This window comes from Coenobita brevimanus, chromosome 8 (genome assembly GCF_032717465.1).
Source record: "Coenobita brevimanus isolate Jiangsu-jjx chromosome 8, ASM3271746v2, whole genome shotgun sequence".
NCBI classification, from domain to species: Eukaryota; Metazoa; Arthropoda; class Malacostraca; order Decapoda; family Coenobitidae; genus Coenobita; species Coenobita brevimanus.
In genome coordinates, this window is record NC_136961.1 from 7,369,221 (window position 1) to 7,385,611 (window position 16,391).

At 42.5% G+C, this 16,391-nt stretch overlaps 1 pseudogene; it reads right to left on the reverse strand.

Moving 5' to 3' along the window:
* Nucleotides 1-1,175: 1,175 nt before the first annotated feature.
* LOC145408689 (5S ribosomal RNA) lies at nucleotides 1,176-1,292 on the reverse strand (annotated as a pseudogene).
* Nucleotides 1,293-16,391: the final 15,099 nt, after the last annotated feature.

Genomic DNA, 16,391 nt, shown 5'->3' on the forward strand with positions numbered 1-16,391 from the left:
TTTCGATACATGCGCTCCCCTTGGCACCTCGTCTCAGTAATCTCCTGTCAGAGAAACAATGGGAGCCAATGGCATCTCTGTTTCTCTTTCTACCTTCCACTATACATGCGTGGGAAACACTTGTGTTTGCAGACAGAGTATGACTTGATAAAACATAGTTTCTGTGGGTACTAGATACTGTAGCGGAGGGGAAGCTTTGCCGGGTCTGCATATTCCCTTACTATTACTACGATGTAAACAATCACAGTGGTGCCACATTTCACCAAACACACCATCCGCTGTTTTCGTTAGAAGTGGAGGTAACTGTACAGTTAACAGGGTAAGATTATCCCTAGGAGAAAACTGACTTTCCATTGTAGTGTCTAACTCATCTTTGCTAAGATGATTTAGGAACCTGAGGTAACTAAATAACGTTGCTACATTAATTAGTGTTAAAATGGTTTTTCCCATATCATCAGTTTCCGCCCATGGACTGTTTTGCAGTGCCTCCAAATTATCAGTTCTTGTAGCTGCTGATACTGCATCAGTCTCTAACAACGTATTTTCTTCGGGAAGGATGAACTTATCCTGCCTCAAACTTTGCAGTAATCTGTCGATGCTCATCAAACATCCTGCTTTCATGTCGTAGCAGATGTGAAATCTCACGACTCTCTATTGCAGTCGTGCTCAAATGGCAGGCTGCGGTCCACCTCCGAACCGCAATGAGCGCAGGTGTGAACCCCAGTGACTTCCTTCATTGAATATACAGACTCTACTTCATATCCAAGGAACTATCCATTTCAGATTTATGGACTGTTTTTTTTAAATAATATCGCCTGAATAATTATCATTTCAGAATCATAGTTATCTACTTAAAATATGTTTAACTGTTGCAGTAATGTCTTAAACAATGGGTATTACTGTATGTATAGTTTTCTTTTAAAATACACGACATAAATAAAAAAAGACAGAAGAGCGAGAATACTGTACTCTCCAACAGAGACCATTAATATTCCAACTACTCCTGGTGATCACATTCCTTGAAATAAAGCGAGTTTCATCATAACAAATACCTTATTCATTTTCATTCATTGCCAGACGCCATGTATCCCAAACGGGGTGGCCAACGGCTTAGAGTTAATTGTTTTACAGGGAGGGGCACTAATCCTCCACCAACCCCACTTGACACGTAGGGATGCCAACAGCATCTGGTGTTCCCAGGTGGTCACCCATCCAAGTACTAACCAGACCCAACGTTGCTTAACTTCGCTGATCGGACGGGAAGCGGTGTACTCAACGTGTACCTTATTGTCTGTGATAATTCCTTTCCTTGTGAACACTGTATGTAGCAAGATGCAACAAGTATCCTGTGATTTATCATTATCTTGTTCAAAGGATGTGTTGACAGAAGAGTACTGAACTTCTGGACTAGTTTATGGACGGAGAATACAAAAGTGATGCGGTGGTGGTAATGGTAGTGTTAATGTGAACGTGGTTCTGTAGTTAAGGCAATAGTAGTTGGGGCTAAGTTTAGGGCTAGATGAAGTTGTACATACATGGGCAGTTGCTTGGAACACGCAATGACTCGAGAGGACCCCTATGCATTAAGTTACTGATTATTTCTGCTTATTTTAGTTCATAACGCCGAAAACGTAATTAATTTTCACAGAAGCCAGCTTGCACTGTTGTGCTGGCGAAGCGCATGTCAGAGAAGGAAAAGAAATGTGCGTGATGAGTACAATTTGAGTTTTCCAGAAAAAATAATTTTTTCGACTAGAAACTCCATACGGTTCGTCATTTTCATTTTTCCAATTTCTTCGGAAAAATGGGGGTGGAAGAGAGAAAGAGCATAGCCATAATTAGTTAATCGAGAAACTTACTGATAATTTCAAGACTCGTTGTGATGAATTATATCTTGGAGGACAGCTACTGTTGCTATCTTTGAGTCTGTTGTCAGTCACCAACATCAACTTTTCATATGTGAAACAGCCATTCAGTTGGGTATTTTCTTCCTTAGTAGAGACAAAATTCGTTCATTTCCAAGTAATATGACACAGAGAAGAAAGGGTGGTACATGACTCTGAAACTTTATGTACATATCTTAAGCTATTTAGCAAACTGCACTACATATCGTTAAAATGATTGAATGAGCTTACTAGTGTGTTTGAATATTGTTAACTGCACGGAAATGTTAAAACTGAAATACCGTTCCACCATCACAATGAACGCCTTAACAGTCATCTAAGATTAGTGATCTCACCATTTAAATATGTATTTTATGAATTAGCAAGAGTCACAGTCTGTCATTGTCATACATTAATATTGGTAACAATCATACCTTTTTTTAAATTTGTCCTTTTTTTTTTTTTTTTTTTTTTCCCCCTAGGGTGACACAAACGGTGGCGGCGCTACCCGGGTTTATCCCAGGTAGTATTGTATAAACTTTTTCCTGTTGTTGTTCTCGTTTTGTTTTTGTTTTGTTCTTTTCCTTTTTTCCCAACTATGAGCAAACAACACCAGTGCCCTTGCTGCAGTAGGTCTATAGCAAAATGTGCACGAGAACTGAAGTGTGCCTACGGCAGCGAATGGGTTCATTTGGCACCTTAAAATATGGGTGCTAATGATTATCCATTTATGAAGAAGAGCCACCAGCTGGGCTTTCCCTGGCTGTGTAGCCAATAAGTTGCACGAACGGATGAGGTCTTGGCTAGTGGAGGAAGTAGTGTCACTAAGAAGGAGCTAGACGATGAAGTTACTGGGCCAATCTTTCAGGCTATCAAAAATGTTTCAAACAGAGTGGAGGCACTAGATACCATAGTCTCATAACCCATGGCTGTCACCCAAGACCAAGCCAAGTCATTTACGGATGCTATTCGAGGATCTCTCGTGGGGGAAGGGAAGGATCTGCTTGGGGGCGTGGCTGAGATCAGTGATGATGGCCAGAAAAAAAACATTCGTAGTCAACAGGTACTGATCATAAAACCAAAGAGCTGTGCTGACGTTCTGACAAGTCAAATGGGACCAGAAGATACCAGAGGTATACTTGACTCGGTACCAGTTGATAGCGGCCATAAGACCAAGGCTGGTAAGAGGTACTGGTATTGTTTGATAGCTGCCTTAAGACCAAGGCTGGTAGGCTAGTAATGAAGTATTTGTCAACTGAGGCCAAAGGTGATGCAGCTGGGGTACTGAGAGATCATTTTGGCTCTGATAGCACTTTTCGTGTATCAGAGTCAAAGAGAATGCTGCAAAAAATGACCGTGACGAGCCTTTCCTCTTCCTTGGCCGACTCTGACATCATCCCATTTATTTTGACAAAAAATAAAATTAAGATGCTTGTTGACTGAGGTTGTACCCTCGACCTTCTCTTCACAAGAACAAAAAATGACACTAAAACTGCTGTCTTGAAGATGTCATCGGAGATGAGATCCTCCATTGTAGAACAGGGCCACAATACCTATGTGGATCTTACAAGTTACCAGGCTTTTGTAGGATTATGGATTACACCGTGTCATCACTGTCACGGCTTTTGTCATACATCAGAGAGGTGTTCTAGAAAAAATGATGAACCTAATTTTTTTTTTTTTTTTTTTTTTTTTTTGTGGAGCCCATAAATCTAAGGATTGTAGTAAGAGAATTTCTGCTGCATGCATCATCAGCTCTTCCTTAAGACACAGTCGGCTGCCCATTTTGCATCAAGTTGAGACCGTCCAACTATAATTTCTCATAGGAATAGATTGACTGAAAATGCCAATTTCAGCCATTCAAAAAGCTGACTACGTCCCTCTTGAACCAGTTAAGGATGGGTCTTTCAAATATTCGTTTTATCTGTAATAAGATATGCTATATTAATGAAACTCTAAATCAGCACGTGCTTGCCATTTTGTCCTTGACTGACACCTGGCTGTATGAGTCTGATATTTATATTATTCATAGTGCTCTGCCTAAGACACATAATTATAAGTATTCCCAGAACTGCTGCTGACTGTCTGGGAGGCGGAGTAGCACTCATCTACTCGACAACACTTGCAAACATTTCTCTCATAGACTCAGACCTGACCCCATCTTCATTTGAATTTTTGGAAATAAAATTTTCATCAGAATACCATTAGATATCCAATTGTCTGTCGACCAGGTCATTCAGACACAGATTAGGGTTTTATGGAAGAGCTTGGGCAGTTTCTTGATGTGTTTTCTCTTAAATCTGGAAAACTTCTTGTTTGTGGTGATTTCAGTTATTGGGTTGACAGTCCGAAGTCAAAACCATTCTCTTCAAAATTCCTTGAGTTGATCACCCAGAATGATTTTTTCAATCATGTGAGTGATCCAGCTCATGTCTCAGGACATGTCCTTGACTTGATCTTGTCCCCTGTTGGTTGCAGGGGTGTATCTGATGTGGAGGTTGACTCAGTTGACCCCTTAACCCGTCACGTCCCGAGGTTTTCCGCCCCTCCGACATCCCCCAGTCCCGAGCCTTTTTGGAAAAATTTTTTTTTGGCTCAAACTTCCGCTTAGGTTGAGAAACGAAGGAAAATCGCGAAGAAAGGGCTTACCGCGGTCTATAAGTGGTCCATACAGGTTAGGTCTCCCGAGCCAGGTTTCGTATTCTGTAATGGACGTGCCAGGCGCTCACGTTTTCTATGGTAAGGAATACTGGGAGAAACAACACACAACACCTCTATATTTATTGAATTTGAACTAATAAACAATAACAGTAACAATATAATGGATTTCAGACACATATATATGAAAAATAAGCATTGTACCATCGCGCGAGCATAGCGAGTTTGGTCCGAGTCGTAATATGCTATATGCTAAGTTTCTTGTATCAGTCAACATATCATTTTTTCTACTTTTATACTTCTGTTTCAATGACATTTTACCAATTACAACTGTTTGTAAGTGTTTTCAGATGTTTTCATTCATTATGATGACATGCAGCATAAGTCTAGCGCACATCAGCTTAGTAAGTGCACTCGCTATGACTCGTATTTCAACATACCCAATTGTTTTATCACTTTCCTATTGTTTTTCCCTTTACATAGAACCTTTCCTTCACCACTGTAAATGTTTTCAATTATTTTCATTCATTACGAGGGCATTTAGCGATATGCTAGCGCATACTCACGTAGCAACCACGATCTCAAACACTCGTGTTTCATCATCTACTTTATTTATTTACTCCAATTATAATTTCCCACTTACATTACACACGTTTACATCCCTATACTGCACTGTACATACTTACTGGCATTATTTATTCAAGTGAGCGTGAGAATATCGCATGAAAATACCCTCGCAATGAATGTTTCGACCAACATAATACTCACACACTTATATACTAATTCTTCACATATATTACACACTTTACCACTTGCTGACTTTTATTTTCACTATTACGTGCCTTATTTATTCAACTGAGCGTCAGGATATCGCATCTCTATACACACGCTATGAATATTTGACTTAGAATATATTTCAGCACTTAAAATAATTTGAACTTATACCCGTAAGCATTTCCAGTAATAATAATTATATAATTACGGGCCGCATTTATTGCACTGAGCGACAGAATATCGCATCATAAAACCCTCGCTATGTATGTTTCCACTTACAGCATATTTATACACTTACATACAATTTTTGCACTTATGTTATACCCGTATGCACTTTATACTAATATTTGGAGATCAACATGACTGATAATTTCACTGAGCGTCTGTCTGTCGCATTTACCTCATAATTTCAGCGTCCTGTCGCATTCACACCATATCAGAATTGCATCAACGTGTGATATTCGCTGAAACATGGGTGAATACAGAGACCCACGTCACACTCCACGCACTCATAGCGGGTGTCCTTCCTCTGTGTCGTGAGTCTCACCCGGGAATTGCTGCACACGTGACACCTGCGTTGGGGCCTAGGTCTGTTTGGCTGGGGAGGGATAGGAGTGGGGAAATGGCGGCCGAATATTCTCAGGGGAGTTTGTGCAATAGGGGCAGTGCGGGTGCGATGATGGGGCCTTTCTACAGCATACCGTGCAAACATTTCTCTTGTGAGCTCCCTCACAAACCCTTCAAATGTTTCCTGAACTCCTGTTGTCATGGCGTGATGGTGGTGGCAATTCAGAGCAGTGATGTCTAGCAAGTGAAAGAACAGTTTCTTATACCACTTCATCGTGGTCCTGGCACACTCTACCGTCGATATCATGGAGTCTGACTGGTCCACGAGGCGCATGTTTATATTATAGTTCATGACACACTCAGGTTTCCAAATACAACGCCTGTTCTCGCTACGGTAATCAACTGAATCAGTACGGTGCATCAAGGGGCAGTGAACGTTGACAATAGGCTTACCTCTCTATTGTGATTCTACACAGTTGCAAGGATGTTGTTGGCTTTGAAGAAGACAACCTCATTCCTTGCAAGTTTCCGCCCTACCTTGGCCATGTGACGCCGGTTCACCTTCACGGTTCCACAGACTCCAGTTTCATGTGTGTGAAGATAACGAGCGAGAAGAGGGCTAGTGTACCAATTGTCCAGGTAGAGGACGTGACCACGATGAAGGTAGTCTTCTATCATCGTCTTTACCACTGCTCCCGACAGTCCAATACTTCGATCTTCTATTATGTCTGTCTGTGCACCGGTGTACAAGACTATGTCTTGCACGTATCCAGTCCTACAGTCGCACATAACAAAGATCTTGAACCCAAAACGGTGCCTTTTGCTGGGTATATACTGCCTAAATGAAATATTGCCTCTCCACAACACGAGACTCTCGTCTATGACGAGGTCTCTATAGGGATAGAATGAGGAACGAAAGGTTTGCCTCAGGTGATCAAAGATCAACCTAAGTCGCCTCATTTTATCAGTGTTGTTCGCATTTGCAGGATCATGAGCATCATAGAAATGGAGGCGACTTAGAATTAGTTGAAACCGATTACGGCTCATCACTTGACCAAATATTGGGGTAAACATAACAGGGTCCCTAGTCCAGTAAACAGGAATTCTGTTCTTTCGTATAATACCCATCAAAAGGACCAGGGCAAAAAATAAGAACATTTCTGAAAGGGAGACAGGGTAATCATAGATGATAGAATGCCTACTCCTTGTTCCCAATCTTTCACTCTCTAGGCGCTGGGTGCTTGCAAACAGGTTGGTATGGTATACAATCTGCTCCACAAATGCCTCAACCTGGTGGAATTACGGTGAATTCCTGGAGCAATGAAGCCAGAGCGCCCCTGCTCAGTGAAGGGGTGAATGAGGGGAGAAAAATCACTCCCATCCTCCCAATTCCACGCCACAAATCCCTCGTCCCCATCATCCCCATCACCGCCTTCGTCTGGGTGGGGAGGAGATACTGGTTGGGGAGGTGGGGGAGGAGTGCAGAGGGCTTCCCCACTGTCACTCCTCTTCCCTTTGCCTTTATCCATTCCCTTTCCCTTACCCTTACGGCCTTGAGGAACATTAGGGGGCTGTGGGGATGAAGTAGGGGAATACTGGGGAGCAGAAGACGTGCTGGGGAGTGGTTCCTCCCCACCTTCCCCCTCCATGACAACACCACGTGCTTTCTCACGCACCCTAGCTCGACCACGTGTTAGAGGATATTGGGGAGCATAAGACGTGCTTGGGAGTGGTTCCTCCCCACCTTCCCCCTCCCTCACAACCCCACGTGATAATGAACGCACTCGCACTCGCCCACGTGATACACTACGCCGCCTCACACTACATAGGGAAAGCAATGACTCACTCACGTCACTCTCACTTTTCCTAATCCTCCCTGTACTTTCCCTTTCACTCCCCACTCCCTCCACTTCACTTCCTAACTCCCCAAACAAAATGCTAGGCCCATACCTGCTCGTCTGACGTGGTGTGCGCTCTGGGCCACGATGAGTGATGACCTCACGTCCATACCACGTGGCAGCAAGTCCCACGGCTCTGTCATTGTCATCGTCTTTGTCCTCGAATTCTGGTTCCAAATGACGTTGGGGATAGGGATAGGATATTGCAATTGCCTTCTTTGCCTGCTGCCCCTCTCTAGCAGCACGGTAAGTCATGTACTGCCGCTTCCTGGGAGACGGAACTTCCTCGTCATTGCTGGTAGTTTCTTCCTCCTCTGGCTGCACATAATCTTTATCAACAACCTCATCATCCACTGGGGAATCACTGTCGCCTGTAAAGGCATCCAGGGCGGCTTGAATTTCGCTGTCTGAGAGACCTCTCTTAGCCATGTCTGAGCAGGTCCCTTGCTACCAGGTGAGTGGACGAGTGGCGGGTTAGCGCGGGTCGCACGGGGTTGCCGAGTGTCCCCACCTGGTGGCAGTTAGGGGAAGGTCATGCGAGGATACGTACCACAAATCAAGCGCGAAATTTGAAAATTGTCGAAATTATGCACATTGCAATTGCACGACGTACCAGTACGTCGCCGGGACTGGCAAATGCAAATCATTGCAACGTACCCATACATCGATGGGACGGGGCGGGTTAATCTTTGACCATGCTCTGATCACTCTTAGCCCCTAAAAGACGGGTGTCTGCATTCGCTGTCCAAGGGTACTAGGGCCAAAAAGACAGGTGTTGCATATGCGGACACGACCCCTCACCCCCCTAAACTCACCCCACCCACCCCACCCCCAACCACCACCCCCACCCCCACCCTCACTCCCCCTCCCTGATGCCCCAGCCGTCCCCCACCACCTCACTCCCAAACCCCCACCGCCCCCCAACTCCCACCGTCCTCCCAACCCTCCCACTGTCCCGTACCATCCCTAACCCCCTACCCTCCCACCAACCCCACCCTTCCCACCCCTTCCCCTTACCCCCATGGCCCCACAACCCTCTATCCCCCAACCACCCCCCAACACCCCTCCACTCCCTCATCATCCCTCCACCACACCCCACCAACCCCCTACCCCCTACCCTCCCCCACCTCCACCTCCACACCACTCACACTGCCACACCCCCAAACCCCCCATCGACCCAAACCACCCTGCCCCTCCAACCCCCATGGCCACCCCCACCCCCTTTCCCACCCCTACTTCCCACCACCGACCCCCCACCCCCCACAACCCCCCCACCATATCGCATCCGCCGATTATGCCCGTCCTGAGTGTATGTCAAAGCATTCCGATGCCAGTCTTTTAGAGGTTAGTTTTGATATCCCGAAATCTCCTGCCTATAAAAGGGTTATCACGTTCAGAAATTACAGGAACGTTGACTGCCATTTGATGTGCCTCAACATTTAAACTACATCGATTCTTCAAATCTTTCTTCTGATGAATTGGTTGATCTCAATTTTTGACCAATATTGTCCTGAGGCAGTACAAATAATCATTGTATGTGATAATTCTCCGTAGTATGGTCCATCTATTAATTCTTTGCATAGACAACATAGAAAGGCGGAACGTGAGTGGCTCTAGCAGCGGACCAAATTAACTCGTTTGCGTTATGTTTTTGCGAGAAGAGCAGTTGTTCACACCGTAAAAACCCCAAAAGCTAGGTACTATCAAAATAAAGAAGATTCATGTGATGATAAAAAAAAAAAAAACCTCTGCAGTTGTGAACAATTTGGTTGGTAGGAGGAATGTAATTTTTAAACCACCCTCTTTATCTGATGCCCAATTGGCTTCTGATTTTGCTTCATTTTTTACAATTAAGATGTCTCACATAAGAAAATTGGACAACAATTCGCCTAGTGAAGTGTACTCAGTTGACTTCTAATCACGGTGCACTGGGGGTCATTTGCTTTCATCATTTCATCCACTGGATGTAAAGAAAGTCAAATGTTACATCACAGAACTTGAAACATTTTGCCAACTCGGTCCATGTAACGTGTCACAACTGCCTAATCTGGAGGCTACGAGCACGCTGCAGAATTTATCTGCAACATAATAAACAGATGCTTCTTAGAAAGTAATTTGTGCAGTCTGAGAAACGTGCTTTGCTTAGGCTCCTAATCAAGAAACCTGGCCTTGATGTCGAAAGCGTGACAAATTATCGTCTCATCTCTAACCTGTCTTTCGTATCCAAGATTAATCGGTGGGCCATACTTGATCAACTCTTACCACTACTGGAACATAACTGAGTTTTGTTCCTGTTGTGCAATCAGCGTACAGAAAATATCAGTCAACTGAAACTGCACTAACAAGGATTCATATTGACTTGGTGCCAAACACTTGCAGTGGGATGTCCTCTGCCCCGGCTCTGTTAGATCTGTCTACAGCTTTCGATACAGTAGATCACAAACTATTGTTGGATGATTTGTATTTTTATGGCATTCGTGATAGTGCTCTTTTGCTCCTTAAGTCGCATCTGTCTGACAGATCTCAGAGAGTGGTTGTTGATTACGCTAGCACTGAATCTGCTCTCTTTCTGTTCGAAGTCCCTCAAGGATCAGTTTTGGGTCCAATTCTATTTTGCTATCTACATGAGTAGTTTATTGTCTTTACTTGATGCTCACGATGTGTCCTATTATTTTTGTGCTGACGACACTCAGCTGTATGTTAAGATGTCAGATAATGTTGATACCAAGACTAAGCTGAATCTCTAATGTCTGATATTAAGAATTGGATGGCTAGGAGGAAACTTAAGTTGATTGATGGTAAACCTGAGATCATCATCGTCAGAGGAAACAGAAGGGGTGATGACACTGATAATGCCCTGGCTTTGAACATCGACATGTCACAGTTTCATCCAGTCAGTTCTGTTTGAGACCTGGGTATTTATTTTAATTCAAAGTTAAATTACAAAGAACATATTAACCAAGTTGTCAGAGGGTGTAACTTGCATATCAGAAATCTGTACTGTGTAAGAAAATTCCTGAATAGACGTCGCCTATTTATGCTGGTTCATACAGTGGTATTGTCTCGTGTCGACTATTGTAACTCACTGTTGATTCGTCTCTAATTAATATACTAACAAAAGTTCACTCTGTGTTAGACAGGGCAACACAGCTTATCTTTGGTCTCCCCCCAAGAACCTCGACTACCTAATTGAGCTGCACTGGTTATCAGGAAAGGCTAGAATTGAATTTAATCTGTGTCTTATTTTACATTCAAGTTTATTAAGTCTGGCAAACCGAAATACCTTGTTGAATTGTTGAAACTCGCATTGGCACGCCCAGGTGTGATGTTACATAGTGAAGATGAATCCTTGTGTCTTGATGAGCCTGGAGCCATTCACCAGTCATCATTCTCTGATTTTTCTTTTGTGTATAGAACCCCTAGATTATATAATAGATTGCCATTGTCCATGAAACAACTCTCTTCTGTTGAATCCTTTAAGAGACATCTGAATGCCTTTCTTTTTCCAAAATGCTACGACCTGGAGAGAGGTACGATGACGGATGATTATAGGGTTTAATTACTATCACTTTTATATATATATATATATATATATATATATATATATATATATATATATATATATATATATATATATATATATATATATATATATATATATATATATATATAGGTGGTAGGGGGATGAATATAGTTTTGAATGGCGAGTTGCTTGAGGAGGTAGAGTGTTTTAAATATCTAGGGTCACATGTTGCTGTGGATGGAAGAATAGATGCAGAAGTAAAGTTTAGAATAAATGAAGTAGGAAAGGTGCTGGGAGGAATGAAAAAAGTGTTTAGATGTCGTTCGATTAGAATGGATGTAAAGAGAAGGCTGTATGAGGGTGTTGTGGTACCGACTGCATTGTATGGGGCTGAAACATGGAATATGGGTGTAGCAGAGAGGAAAAGTTTGAATGTAATGGAGATGAGGTGTCTGAGGAGTATGTGTGGAGTGACGCGTATGGATCGAGTGCGAAATGATGAAGTGCGAAGGAGAACTGGAGTTGTTTGGGAGATGGCTGCAGAGGGTGTTGCGATGGTTTGGGCATATGGAGAGAATGGATAATGAGCGACTGGTGAAAAAGATAACTAGATCTGATGTGAGAGGTGTAAGGCTGAGAGGAAGACCACGAATAGGATGGATGGACAGTGTGAAGAGAGCGCTGGATGCGAGAGGGATGTCTGTTGAGCAAGGAAGAGTGGCTGTGCGTGACAGAAATGGGTGGAGAGAAATTGTGAATGAATAAGTGATGACGCAGCCCTGAGGGGATATTCTCCCGCATTTGGTCTGATTAGCTATTTCAGGTCAGGTGCGGGTAAGGGGATGAGTCTGTTATGATATGGTAGGGGTAAACTAGCTCTGCTGTCGGGCCCTGCTGCGGATGTAACTGATTGCATTGCGCAGTTGACCCTTGTGCAGTGTGGTGCGGTGAGGATCTGTCCGTTCTCCCCTTTGGGGCTAAGATGCGAATGAATGTGTTTGAATGGATGAGTAAATGGGGAGTGTGTCGTCCTGTCTCGGCTACCTCCCTTTCCTTGGGGGAAGCAGCCTAGGTATATAGAATAGAATAGAATATATATATTTACTAATGAAGCTTATATTGTAAATGAGAGATGCCACAATTCTTGTAATTGTAAAAATAATGTATATGTTTGTCGACTGCTAGTGAATTCCCGGTGGAAGAACTGGCATTTTGAGAAACAAAAGACCAGATTATTATTATTATTATTATTATTATTATTATTATTTTTATTACTCTTCGTTAAACAAAAGTACATTGTTACTTTTCTTTGACTTACGGTATTGTTTCCAAACTAACCTTCATGCATATCATTCCTCTCCGTTTTCAGCATGAGGTTGTTTTATGATTTACTTTTGATCATTTTTTTTTTTTTCTTATAGGGTAGGGAGGACGGTAACTTAGCCTGGAAAGTTGATTATGATATCTTATTTAACCATCCAATATTGCTTAAAATACTGATAGTAAGGGAAAATAGCACCCTTAAAACCATATAGAATTATACTCGAATACATCGAGTCATTATATTTTAAAATAACAATTATGCATTTTCCTGCAGAAAAGTAGATCACTGGCATACGTTTTATTGCAATAATTTTTTATACAATATATTCCAGCAATTAATGGACTAATTTAGAGCTTGGGTCAGCTTTGTGTAAAAAATTCTGTATCAAAAACGGTCCAAGACTCAATCATTTCCTTGCTACATTTGTTGATGACCTTGTGGGCAAAATGGTCTCCCACATAATTTACCCACAAAACTAACAAGAAATATAGCTCTTTATCAGTTCATAATTGACCCCATGTTGATTATTTCCCCCTCAAAATTAGGCGAAGAATCTCCCCCAAAAGTGAGCACATCAGCTCTTAACCCTAGATAGGATGACCTGTGCCATATGGATTCACGGCCAGGGTGCCCAGGGTGCGTTTAAGTTTCGTGGTTAATGGTGTCCAGAATAATGGGTAATGGGCGATATTTTTCTTTACACCAAGCAGTCCTAAGCCAGCCTATGCTGTTTCTGTCCACAGGCTCAAGTTGTCGCCATTGTTCACTCTCTAGTGAGTACCTGTGTATCAAATTGGCACATGCCTTCCTGTAGCGTATAATTTTAGTTAAAAAGAAAAAAAAAAAAACAGAGAAAGGAAGGCCTTCCTGGTCAAGGTCGAAGACTTGAGCGTACATTTTGAGTGTTTTAGGCACAATATGACCATGTACATGCGTGTAACATGTCCCACTATATGCAGTATAAAGTAGTATATATGGTTTTCTTTGTTTTTTACTGTATTTGTGTAGGTAATGGAGGCAAAACGAGCTAGGTAGCAGTCCCACACAGAGCTGGCAACATATTCTGAACCTGGCGTATTTCAAGAGGACTGTTGCCATCATATTAGGACCCTTGAATGACACAGAAGCCCTTGATTGTTATTGTAGGTGATGGGAAATTGACCTAGTGTAACAGTGATCCCGTAATGGGGTGGTTTTAGGGGTCAGTGGTGGCCGGAATAATGGGTAATTGGGAATTGTTATTTACAGGTGTGTAGTCATGGGCCCCAAACGAACTAGATACCTGTTAGACGAAGAGCTGGCAGAGTATCTTAAGTCGAAGGAGTTCAACAGGACTGTTGACACCACGCTGGAACCCCCGAGTGACACAGAAACCAGTGATATTAGTTAGTGTGGGTGATGTGACACTGACTGAGTGTACCATTTACCCTAGTGGTGGTGTGACGGCCGTCATTACACCACACGAGAACCCACAACATGAGTCTGACACATTGATTGAGTGCTTTGAGGGTAGCAGTGTATATATTTATTACCTGTTTCCATTAATACCAGGCACCCAGTTTTCTGTGGAACCCAGGGTTGGCAGGCCGACTGTGTGATATTTAGGTATTAGATTTATCGGTTTAGGTAGTGTTTTTGCTCAGTTCCATGTATGTGCATCTCAGGAAGAGAATAAATCAGTACTACTTTTTTCCTTCACTATTTATCTGCAAGTAACTTATAAATGTATTTATTATAGCTGTTTTATTAATTCCTAGTCATCTGGTCTCCACGGGAGTTATATTTATATTTCAGCTCCATTAATTTCGAATAAGACATCACTGCATATTTTTTTAATATTATTTTCCTTCATTATATCCAATTGGCACAAGTCTTCCTATCCCGAGGTCAGAAGGGACGTCTTCTTATCTAGGTTTAAGACAACCTGTATTTAATGGTACTTTTTTTTTTTTTTTATCTGGACCTCAACCATACAAGAAGTGAGTGTAATTGGACCTTAAAAGATAGTAATTGAAGACCCTGCTCTACACAATAATGCTTAAATTTCTTGCTGCAGGGTGTTGATTTTTCTACTCCACCTGGCAATGTCAGAGGAGGATACTGTTATCAGTGGGATCAATAGGTGTCCATCCGTAGAGATGGGCAGCAGGGCGGCGAGCAGCTCGCTGGACATAGAAATTTTACTTCCGGGCCAGAACTCAGAAAGTATTCACTACAGTGTCATGAAATTACACAAACTTGCGTGTCTTACAGTGAACTGGTGCTTTTTAAAAGGCTGAATGCTGTGTCATAAGTATTTTTTTAAATAGTGAAAAAAAAATCGGAAATTTCAATATGGTCTGTGCAAATAATCTGAAGTGCCCAGGTTTTGTCCTCAAGGTGTTCTCCTTACTCCTACCTTTAAAAGAAAGGATGGGGGTGGGTGTGGAGGGAGGTGAGGGGTATGTGTTTGTTCAGATGAAAGATTGCAACAACATAGCATTTCCTATGTTTACATATCACAGTGTTTTATGTTTGTGTAATCGAAGTGTGAACAATAGTTATAAGCATGTGGTCAGCTTGAGATATAACTCTCAGTTAAGAATGATGGATGAGGGGGAGTTGGGTAGGTTTACGTGGAAGGTTGGGAGTTGGAGTACATGTGGCTGGAGCTCGTTTTGTTCCTCCCTCCTTCTTCCCTGGGTATACAGGAAGAAACTAGTGGTCGTGAGTGTACATAATTAAAGTGTAGCAATACAGTACATAATATATTTATGATCATACTCACCTAGTGCTGGCACTGCCACGAAAACCACAAACTCATTACGCAGAACTAGAGTACACCAGTCAGAGCAATAGGGCATGGAGCAGTGAGGGGCTACAAGGAAAGTCACAGCACTACAGCAACGAGCGAGGCATGAGGGGAGGGCGAGAGTTGGACTGGGGCATAGGATGGACCACTCCTGTGAATGGCTGGCGTGTGCTGCTGTGCTGTGGAGTCTACCCGTGGGCCAATTTGGCCCCGTGTCTGAGCCAGATATGCACATTACTGCCGAGAAATGCGTATTTCCGTCGATTACCTCCCGTTTTTGTGCCGCATAGTGCCAAAGTCTGCCGGATATTCTTTTAATAAGGCCAAGCAAAAAACACTTGATATTGTGTTGGACAGATATTGCAATGAAGGATAATTGAGAGTTACTGTCTGTGGTTGCACCATTACCCACATATGCAGTAAGGCTAATAGCCTCACTATGGATGAATACGACATAGTCCAATAGCTTTGTTGCCTACACTGTTGCCAGTAATATCTCCCTACCTATGCACAGTTAACTTCAAATGGCTAGAAGGGATCAAGCATATACCTGATGACCCGAAAAAGGGTTATATCCTACAGGCTGAGCTAGAATACTTTGTCGCGATCTCGCTGGTTATCCACAGTAGTTCAATATGTAATAAATATTACCTCTCAGTTTAGAGATATACAAATATGAATAACCAGGGGAACGACCATAAAAGTCACTTAAGAGATCAAGCAACTTGGATGAGATAAACAAGAAGAGCTTTAGAAAATTTAATGACAGTTATTGAATTAAGATAAATAACCATGAACATGAAACTATGAGTACAGAAAACACATCTCAATGTAATAAGGCAGAAGTTTCCCCCACAACAGCTGAGTCGCTCAGGCTCCTCACCCCGACACGAAATTATCCCCATCTACCCACTTTTGATGAGCTAGATTACACAACTTCTACTTAGATTAAACAAATCGCCAGTATTTACAT